The 11,437-nt window shown below is 36.7% G+C and overlaps 1 pseudogene; it reads left to right on the top strand.

The window, feature by feature from the left end:
* The first annotated feature begins 7,406 nt into the window (after positions 1-7,406).
* LOC123549206 (transketolase-like protein 2) overlaps positions 7,407-11,437 on the top strand; it is a 56,213-nt pseudogene continuing 52,182 nt past the window's right edge.

Here is an 11,437-nt window from a genome sequence, read left to right as displayed (position 1 = left end):
CCGACTTGAATCAGTCAGCTCAGCTAAATACCTTGGCATGGATATCTCAAATGATCTATCGTGGGACAATCACATAAACAGGTCAACCAAGAAAGCTAACCAATCCCTGGGTTTCTGCGAAGAAACATTAAGGTCAAATCCGAACCCATTAAGACCATTGCTTACCAGACTCCAGTCCGACCCCCAGCTTGAATATGCTTCCGAGGTATGGTCGCCCCACACTCAGACTCAAATTGACCAAATTGAAAGCACCCAAAGGAGAGCCGCCCGTTTGATCAAGACCGACTATGGCCGTACTTCCAGTGTACTCCCTAAACCTTCGTCTACTGGATTTAAGGCGTATTGATTCTAAGTTATCACTCTTCTGTAAGATTCATCATCATCTGGTTGCCATCCCAGTCGAAGATTACCTGACCCCAATGACCCGCTATGTTCGCTATGGCCATTCCCTAAGTTATAGGTTAATTACTGCAACCACTTACTATGACAAGTTTTCTTATTTTCCGAGAACAGTGTACCTTTGGAACCAGCTTCCCCCCAGTGTCGCCCACATCCCTACCCTAGAGCAGTTCAATGCTGCAGTTTGCAGCATAGAACATGTCTCGCCCTAGTCATCCTGCAAACTCAATTTTAATCTTTTTTATATCACCAAATTTATTTTTAGTTTCTTCCACTCTAAATTTTTTTATAACTATATTCTTTCTCTTCTTGATTTTGACGCGCAAAACGTCGACGTTCCCGCCGCAAGGGGTTTGACGTCAACGGCAGATTGATAGATAGATAGACAGATAGATAGATAGACTTCCATTATTACATTATGGTGTGTACGGCCTTCCATAGATCGAAACATATATATCCAATCGCATTTTTTTCAATACCTATTATAGTTCCACCAAAATATCGGAAGAAAAACATATGAATAGTTATTTACTTTATTTAAGTAATTTTCGTGTGAACTGTTTACATCGTTGGCATGGCGGCAGAAATTCATCTAATAAAACTTTTTTTCAATACACATAAAATGTGGCAAAATTTGTCAACATGTATAATGAAATACTGTAAATGCAGTAAAAATATTCCATTTTGAAAAATAATCACTTCTTGGGTTTGTTTACATGTCATTGAACTGACAAAACATTACCTTACTTCTGTCCAGATATATATACACTTACCTCATTCCCAACCTCCGCGCAGGAACATTGTCAATCTACTGTACCGATAAGGGGAGGTAACACTGTGTTGGAGTTTGCCTCATTCCCAGTAAGTTCCCTGCACTTTTTTTTTTTTTGAATTGGTAGTCTCTGACTAATATTCTAAAATTGACATTCTTTAGAAAGAGCTGCCAAACATAGCTAGACCCATTTCAGAGAACAAATCCTGACCTCATTTTAAAGAATTATGGTAAAACTGATACAAAATGAAGAGAACAGAAGGGGTCATGTATCTTGTAAGAGAAATTTCTCTTGTCACATTTGCTTACTGTAAAATCACATCGAAATCATACTACTGTGACCTGGAAGTACAACTTGTACTAAAATTGACTTTCGTTTCACCAGATATAACGTCCTCTTTCATTCTTTCTACCAAAATGTCAATAATACATCCACAATGAAATTTAAACATAAACCAGCTTTAATTTAGACCTCTGTGGCCATACCAAGTGAAAAATTAATGTTCAAAATCCTGTCCGTTCCTACGCTGGTAGGCCTTTAGGTCATAGGGAGGGAACTGGGCCTACATTGTAATGTTTTGTGTTTTAGGCTTTTCCTAACAGTTAAACTTTTGATACCACCTACTCAGGGTGAAAGAACTGTCCAAGGCCAATTATAAAACAGCAAGAAATGTACCAGTTGACCATTACTTTAGGGCACTTTTTTTCTCGTTGAACTCGGTTACCCATAGTTCGACAGTGATTTTTTTCATGAAAATGCTCCACTAGAAAAACATACATATCTATCACCCAAAAATCACAATTTCAAATAATTTTAGCCAGAAGTCGTGGATTAGAATTTTAACCTATGAAATTAGATGGTTTTCAAACACATTCAACACTTGTTAGACCAATGGGAGACAACTTTACATGGAAATATACACCGCGGAATTCCTATACATTTTCAGCCAATCAGAGGCCCTGTGACTTGCTTCACCCTGACCACCAACAACTCAAAGCCGTTCTTTGGGCAAGGAGTGATATGGTGTTCCTGCTATTTGATTGTTTAACGTCTTCGCATATCTTCTAAGCCGTGACGAATTTTTCGAAATTCTCTCTTTTTTTTCTGCTGGTTCTACACGCAGCCATTCTCTCTAGAGAAAATGTGGTCATGGGCTTTATCTGCATATTTTCCATAGGGTATACACAGAAAACTATGACACAATATCGATTAATAATGCCAAGAGCGCGTATGTACCCGCAAAGGCGTGCACTAGTTTTATTATTATCCGTTAATTTCATCTGAACTGTGAAAGAACTATCTAGATATTAAGGACGTATGCTAGAATTTGGTGCGAAAATTTTCCCAATAACAGAATTTCTTCAAACTTTGGATATTGAAGGACAATCATCTAAGAAACAAAAATATGCAATAAAAATTATAGGTCACCGGTATCGAAAAAGAGTTATCTGCCCTTGAAAACGTCATTTCCCCAAAAATGACGTTTTCAAGGGCAGATAACTCTTTTTCGATACCGGTGACCTATGATTTTTATTGCATATTTTTGTTTCTTAGATGATTGTCCTTCAATATCCAAAGTTTACAGAAATTCTGTTACTGGGAAAATTTTCGCCCATCTCATATACAGGGAATTCTAGCGTACGCCTTTAAAAACATATACATCGATCCTTACGAAAGTTTGCAGAAGTGGTAATAGAAAGTGATTTTGAACAGTGATGTATAACGTTCATGCTTACTTGGACGTTTTATTACAATAATCCGGCTGGTAATTTTACTGAATCATATCTTTGGAAAGACCATTTGGAAGCATAGAACGCAATTAAGTAAAATAACAGCAGACTTGTTTGTGAGTCAATTTCAATTAGAAAGAATAGAGATAAAAACAACAACATCAATTTAAACTTTAAACTGAAATTCTTACTAAAAGAAGGAGACATAATTCATGGTGCCAGAGAGTTATGGCCCTTGTGTCATATGATGCGGGTGATGATGAGGAATAACAACTTTAAAGGCACTGACCTCCAGAATTGGCTAAAAAAATAATCTTTCTGTCAAATTAAAGTTTGGTTATATTACGAACATTAGAATATGAATTTTTGTTTCTGAAATATTTTTAAAAAATCTAAATCAAGAAAAAAATGATGACCGCGTCGGGAATCGAATCCCGGACCGCCGCCCCTTACAGAAGAAAAAGGCCTGCTGCGTACTCTTGCTGTGTACATACAGCGTATATGATGCGTACATGATGTGTACTGAAATCAAGGGCTTTAAATAGTACGCAGGATATACACCGCACATACACCGATAGTACGTTTGTAGTACACTTTTGACATGCAAATGAGCTCTGCCGCGTACTACTTGCTGCGTACATGCTGTGGACTACATAGTACACAGGATGTACGCTGGAGGAATTTAGTATGCGGGAAATAGTACGCAGCATGTACGCGGCACATACATTTTTCACATGCAAATGAGCCTGCGGTGTACTACCCCTGCGGCATACATGCTGTGTACTCCTGCGGCGTACATGCTGTGTACTCCTGCGGCGTACATTCTGTGTACTCCTGGCCCGAGTCCTGCGGCGTACATGCTGTGTACTCCTGCTGCATACATGCTGTGTACTCTTGTGGCGAAACTGCTGTGATAGTGTAAATTCCTTACCCCACCAACTTTCTTATGCAAATGCTGATCATTTGGACAGAAAAAAACAGAAAAAAGATAAGTGACATGCATCAATAAGTATTTACCCTTACCAAAATAATGTAGATTGATGTTATCAAATCAATTAGTATGCTTTTCTTCATCCACTTTTCAATGAAATAAATCAATTTTTGTAGCATGTAATTTGGTAAACATCTGAAGAAAATGGCGTAACTGCATCAAGGGGAAACAACTTTAATGCAACTAAATATAAGTGTTATAAATTTCGAAGTATCTGCGGTGTACATGCAGTGTACTATTTTCTTGTACAAGTCCCTCCTGCGTACATGCAGTGTACTCCTTAAATTTTCAGAGTCTGTGCTGCGTACTTGAAGTGTACTAGTGACCTCCTGCGTACATGCTGTGTACTCGTCGAAATAGTACGTGGCATGTATGCGGCATGCGGTGTATGTAAAATGTACTCCTCTGGCGTACTACTGTGTTCGCGGCATATACACAGCAAATACGCAGCATGTACGCCACAGAGGCTTGCTTCTGTAAGGGGCGGCAATAAAGACATTTTCCCGTCGTCGCAACCAATAGCGCTATATATGGTGAAGTATTGAATTATAACTTCAAAATGTAGATATTTATAATCGAGACAGTTTACCTGCAGTAAATTTAAAGCGTTACAAACGCTTTTCGATTTTCATCGTTAAAAGTAGTAAAATCAGTAAGTTCTCATAGTTTGTCAGTAATTAAGTTTTAAAGCCTTCTTAAGAAAGACAGCATTTATTTCCAGATATCTGAAAAAAAAAATTTTGTTGTCGAACGATCTGGAGGCCAGTCCCTTTAAGTTTGAAGCAAATCCATTGAGTAATAAAAAAAAAGAGAAAGGCGTTTTTCCCTAAAGTGTGGACGCGGACACCCGTCGAGTAAGACTGCTCTCCTTATACTTTATATAGTCGAACTTAAATAGAAAATATTCACTTTCATCTAATATCGATTCTTTTATATTGCACTATCTCTTCGTTCAATGTACGATAAACGTTATGTGCTATTTCTTATTTGCCTTCAAATGATATGAAACACCGACACTCAAAACAAGAGGGCAATGATGGTCCTGGATCGTTCGTCTGAGTGACACAGCTTCCTTAACTGAACAGTTTTACAAGACGGTAATGCAAAGAAAATATCTGTAACACGGCAAGTGTAATTAAGTTTCCATAAAAAAAAACACTGGCGCGTGTATGTGAGGGTTGGTGGGATATGCTTCAAGGAATGATAACATATGATACTAAGAGAAATATCAAATACTAGTAAAAAGAATAAAAGTTCAAGTGTGGAGGGAGAGGGTGGGGGAGAGAGGGGGGACCTGGTGGAATGTGGAAGAGGGTTAACCATGGACCGTTTGTGTGAAAATATTTAAGTTTACCGTAAAGCTACAATGGGAAAACTAACCCCGCCCTCTGGGGGCTAGGTTTAAGGAGAATGAATGGTTTGAAGGAATGGAGTTTGGTAAGGGTCACCAAAGGAACATTTCTGTGAAATTATTTCAAAAATATGCCAGGGGTTTGTGAGAAGATGAATATTTTTGAAATCTTTTCTTTTGGTTCCTATGGCAACCAGAGTTCTGCACGGATGAGTAGGGTAGCTGTTCTTCTGTAATAGTTTCCGAGAAGATTTTTATTTTTTTCCCCTTTCAGTTGCCATTGCAACCAGAATTGAGCATGGGTGATCTAAATTCGTCGAAAGAATCTGAAAGAACCACATCCAAAGAACATTTCTGTCAGGCTTGGTTGAATTTAGCGTAGTGGTTTAGAAGAAGATTGTGGACAAAGGACGGACAGACAAATGACATCCAATAATCTTATATATAGAAGTTCACCATGAAAACTTTTAGCTTAGGTGAACTTTAAATTGTTTAGCCATTAATTCAATTCGAAAAGCTGTTAGCGCACTTTTAAAGGCATTACACTTCGAAAAATTTCATTTATTTGTTCTTTGATATATTCTAAACTTACTTATTTGCAATACCTATCTCAAATCATTAATTTTAAAAGCTTGATAGAGCATTGACAATATGGATAATTCCTTTAACAAGAAACTGTTTCAATATGCCTACAGATTTTGCGATTTTGAGAAATGTGTACCCTTTTGCCCCATACGTTAACGTTTATGTATATTACCGCAAATTTATATGGTCTTTGTTACGTAACATCTGGGTTTTTGAAATAATGCAGAAAATCTACATACTTCTTGCATTTTTACCAATATCTAACTTTTATTTTCACCAACTTTATCATTTTTCAGTGTCATATATACATTCCATGCCAAACTTGATGGAAATGGACATAATGAAAAATTTCATCCAAACTGTGGGTAAGTAAACATAAAATTAACAGCACAGTCAAACTTATTATTCAGAAACCTTCACTACAAGGTTAAAGCTACTCGTTCACACTTTCGACGAAACAAAGTGTACATGCTTTTAACATTGAGAAATAAAAAACATGCGAACATCGGTTTTGAATATATTTATGTAATATCCTAAATGCATTCCTGATTAATTAAACGCTTTACATAATTTCAAAACATTTATTTTCAATAATTTACATAATCACTTTCTGAAATTGTATAGGGAAATACCATGGGTCATTTTTAAAAATAACATGTTGAGTGGCTTTATAGAAGAAGAAGAAGAAGAAGAAAAATCGTTTATTAAAGTGATATGTGATATATACAATATAGCAAAACGTATAAATAACAAAAAAAGAATCATCCAGCCCCATGGACCTATAAGTCTCTATTAAAATATAATGGTAATAATACAGTGTGAATTTAAATGAACTATCACGTAAACATATATCTGAAAAACTTCACTAAGATTATTTAGTGGTAAGTCATACATTAAAACCCTGCGAGATCATTTATACATTTAGATAAATAGATTTACGTTTATGCAAGTATGCATGAACAAGATATTTTGCAAACTTTCTTACATGGTGTTTTATCAGAAAATTTTGTATAAACCGTTAACCGTTGTTAAAAAGGCAGTAAATGTTTGGCAACAGATGTTTATTCTTTGACTGGATAAACTGCAGTGCATTTGTTTTTCATGAGTTATAACCGGTACCATTTATAAACTATATACTAAAGCAGCTCTATGGAGTCGAATAGTTTATAAGAACTATGAACTCTGATTGGAATAAATCTGATTTTTAACATATGAGCCGTGCCATGAGAAAATCAACATAGTGGGTTTGCGACCAGCATGGATCCAGACCAGCCTGCGCATCCGAGCAGTCTGGTCAGGATCCATGCTGTTCGCTTTCAGAGCCTATTGCAATTAGAGAAACTGTTAGCGAACAGCATGGATCCTGACCAGACTGCGCGGATGCGCAGGCTGGTCTGGATCAATGCTGTTCGCAAAGCCACTATGTTGGTTTTCCCATGGCGCGGCTCAATATTATACTTTCGTGAAACATATCCATCCTAATTCGCACTTTGTCCTCAGTAGTCTGGAATATTTAACGCAACTGTACGGGTTATGCAATATTGTCGTATATTTCTTTTTCATGAGGAAAACGTTCCCATAGTCTCGGATTGTTTTAACTGGAATATATCAATAAATTAGTAAAATCAGTCGTTTGTCCTGTTGTAACTGGGCGGAGCTTGTATAATATACTGACGCAGGCGTACTGCCTTAATTTCATGAAAAAAAATCCTGAAGCAGATTTTTCTAAAAAAAGAAGGGCAGCAAAGTTTTGAAAATTCTTACGATTTTACCAGTTTTGTTCGGATTCGACGTGATTCATCTACCTATAGGAAGAAATAATGACGGACTATCAACACCCAGATTCGAAAGCTTTTCAGTTCCTCAGGGACATGGCAAATCAGCTAAGAATTGATACTATCAATGCTACCCAGGCCAGTAATTCAGGGTAAGTGGCATATAATACTTTTTTTGCATGATTAATAGAGTGTTGGGACTAAAGCTCATCGATGAGTATCTCACATATTCATATAGTTTAGGGGGAAGTATTTTTACACTCCCTACTGGGGTGTAAGTTTTACTTTCCTGCGAAGATAATTAAAAGCGCACTGGCTCCGTAAAATGGGTGTAACACTTGCAGATTTATTAGTAAAATACAATTTCAGAAGTTCGATTTATAAATGAAATAGAGAAGATATCTATGTATAAAACAACTTCATGACTGCTTTGCATTAAAGAATCAATGGTATTGCAAAGTATGTTTATTTTTCTGACGTTTTATCGTCTGTAGCAAAATAAAAAAAAAATACATGATTTGTGAATCGCCGAGATCTAAAATACTCTAACGCTAGAATAACGTTCAACAAGAGGCATCTTCAATAAGATTTGTGAATTCAAACATAGAACGAAACAAAGCAACATAATAGCAGACTTGGTTTGACTGGGTGTGTTTATAAGGGACCTACCCATCTCTCTCCCTAGCATCGGCTAAAAAGCGGAATTCTATTGCAATATAGAATTAAAAGTTCTCCATGAACCCAAAGGACAAGAAAATATAACAACACTGAGATCAAAACATAGAACTTTGTAGTTTCAAGGCAGCGACTATGCTGAATATCAAGACGCTAAGTCTGGAGGTACGGTCACCGGGCATTTGGCCTAACCTATAAGCTGACACTTACCTTAATAAGAGATATTTTTAGATATGTTTGATAAAAAAAAGTACTTGAAACATTAACAGAATGCATGACGTTAATATACTGCGACCGGCACTGAGTAGCCTGGATGTTAACTATGTTTATACACTACCTAGACAGCTTTCTAAATTTTTTCGTCCTAATGTAACACTTAAATATAACATTTGCGACATTGTCAATAGGGTATGTATTATTATATATCTGTCTATGCAAGAAATTAATGGATTTTAATGTCACAAGTTGTGTGCAATTCTTGTAAATGCATTTTTATAACATTTTTTCCGTCCACCCCATATTATCCCTTGATTTAGTAGCAACATTCATATTCTTTGAATAGCTTGCAACTTTACCACATGTCTCAAAGGAGGTGTTACCAAGGATTTAGACATATATACACTTCCCAGAACTCTTCTCGGGGCCATGTCGAACCTTTTGATGGATGAAAACAACTTTCCCCTTCAATGAAACATTAGCATTCCGCACATATTATGTAAAACTAAATCTGTAAGTTGATAATGTAAATCATGGGAGGAAAGAGATGTACTGTGGTAATAACCTAGTCGAAAGAGATAGTATCAAAAATCATCTACTTGAATACCTACGGGTTGAATTTTAACCGAGTCAAATGATATATTAAATTAAATGTGGTTATATTTTGTATCGGTTTTTATGCAGTTTCTATGATTTGCTACTTTCCTTGTATTATTGCGCAGCTGCTCTCCAATACTAGTTTACATATCAAAGCTTTAGCAACATTTTCTAGGTTTTGATAAACTTAAAGCCAGAGTTATGAGCCTTGTCAAATGAGGTCATCCCACGATGCCGAAGACGTGTGGAGTCCCTTACAGAAGCAAGCCTCTGTGGCGTACATGCTGCGTATTTGCTGTGTATATGCCGCGAACACAGTAGTACGCCAGAGGAGTACATTTTACATACACCGCATGCCGCGTACATGCCGCGTACTATTTCGACGAGTACACAGCATGTACGCAGGAGGTCAGTAGTACACTTCAAGTACGCAGCACAGACTCTGAAAATTTAAGGAGTACACTGCATGTACGCAGGAGGGACTTGTACAAGAAAATAGTACACTGCATGTACACCGCAGATACTTTGAAATTTATAACACTTATATTTAGTTGCATTAAAGTTGTTTCCCCTTGATGCAGTAACACCATTTTCTTCAGATATTTACCAAATTACATGCTACAAAAATTGATTTATTTCATTGAAAAGTGGATGAAGAAAAGCATACTAATTTATTTGATAACATCAATCTACATTATTTTGGTATGGGTAAATACTTATTGATGCATGTCACTTATCTTTTTTCTGTTTTTTTCTGTCCAAATGATCAGCATTTGCATAAGAAAGTTGGTGGGGTAAGGAATTTACATTATCACAGCAGTTTCGCCACAAGAGTACACAACATGTATGCAGCAGGAGTACACAGCATGTACGCCGCAGGACTCGGGCCAGGAGTACACAGAATGTACGCCGCAGGAGTACACAGCATGTACGCCACAGGGTTAGTACACCGCAGGCTCATTTGCATGTGAAAAGTGTATGTGCCGCGTACATGCTGTGTACTATTTCCCGCATACTAAATTCCTCTAGCGTACATCCTGTGTACTATGTAGTCCACAGCATGTACGCAGCAAGTAGTACGCGGCAGAGCTCATTTGCATGTCAAAAGTGTACTACAAACGTACTATCGGTGTATGTGCGGTGTATATCCTGCGTACTATTTAAAGCCCTTGATTTCAGTACACATCATGTACGCATCATATACGCTGTATGTACACAGCAAGAGTACGCAGCAGGCCTTTTTCTTCTGTAAGGGGTGTCTGAAATCATTTGGTCAAGTAATTCCTCAGAAACATGCTTACGTGCAAAAATTTTAGCAACATTTCTATGTAAAAGGGGCTTAATTTTGACAAAAAGGCTAGAGTTATGTAACTTGTCCGATGAGATCAACTCATGATGTCAAAGACGTGCGGAGAATCTGAAAACGCTTGGTCAAGTAATTCCGGAGAAATATGTTTACATGAACATCTGTCACAAAAATAAAAGCTAGATCTAGAGTGATATAACTTGCCCTCTGATGTCATCTCATATGATATGAAAGACATATGTGAAGTTAAAAAAGCAGTTGGCCTAGTTGTTTCTGAGAACCTGCTTACATGCAAAACTTTGACCTGAAATTCTAAGTTAAAAAGGGGCATAACTGTAACAAAATAAAAGCTAGTGTTATATAACTTGTCCTGGGAGGTCATCTCATGATGCAAAAGATATGTTTGAAGTTTGAAAGCATATGGTCCAGTAGATTCTGAGAAGCCTGCTAACATGAAAAATTTTAACCTGTGTGACGCTGACGCCTACGAAAGGGTGATTACTAAAGCTCTACCATTTGCAAATAGTCGAGCAAATTTAATGCAAAATCTCATCACAGTCCTGAAGAAATCCCCTAAGGTTGTTAACTTAATGTCTCGTATAGTGTAACTTCTTGCTGATGTTTGTAGCTTTTTTTTTACATTCATTATACATTTTCAATGGAAAGAAAAGGGCGTTAATTTTCGTATAAACAACACTGGTGTAATAATATCAAGGTATATGTCCTTTCTGCGAGATTGCAGTGGTAATCAGACATCATTCACAAAAAAATAAAATAAAAATAAAAAATAATAAAAAAAAAACATGTGTTTGAAAAAGTCTTTCTTGAAAACTGATTTGATTGGACGCAAAAATTTCAAAAAGAACATTAAATTTTGATTAAAGCTCTACTGACATAACTAATTTTTCCGACCGTTAAGATCAAAACTGAATCGGCACGACTGCATGATTTTTCACTGGATTAAAAAAATTAAAAAAAAAAAACACCAAATGAAACAACTTTAAATAAAAACCAGGAACGTTGGTGGGTATTTTCACAG

This window comes from Mercenaria mercenaria, chromosome 6, assembly GCF_021730395.1.
Source record: "Mercenaria mercenaria strain notata chromosome 6, MADL_Memer_1, whole genome shotgun sequence".
Classification (NCBI taxonomy): domain Eukaryota; kingdom Metazoa; phylum Mollusca; class Bivalvia; order Venerida; family Veneridae; genus Mercenaria; species Mercenaria mercenaria.
Note: the sequence above shows the minus strand (reverse complement) of the source record. Positions and strands in the feature narration are given on the sequence as shown.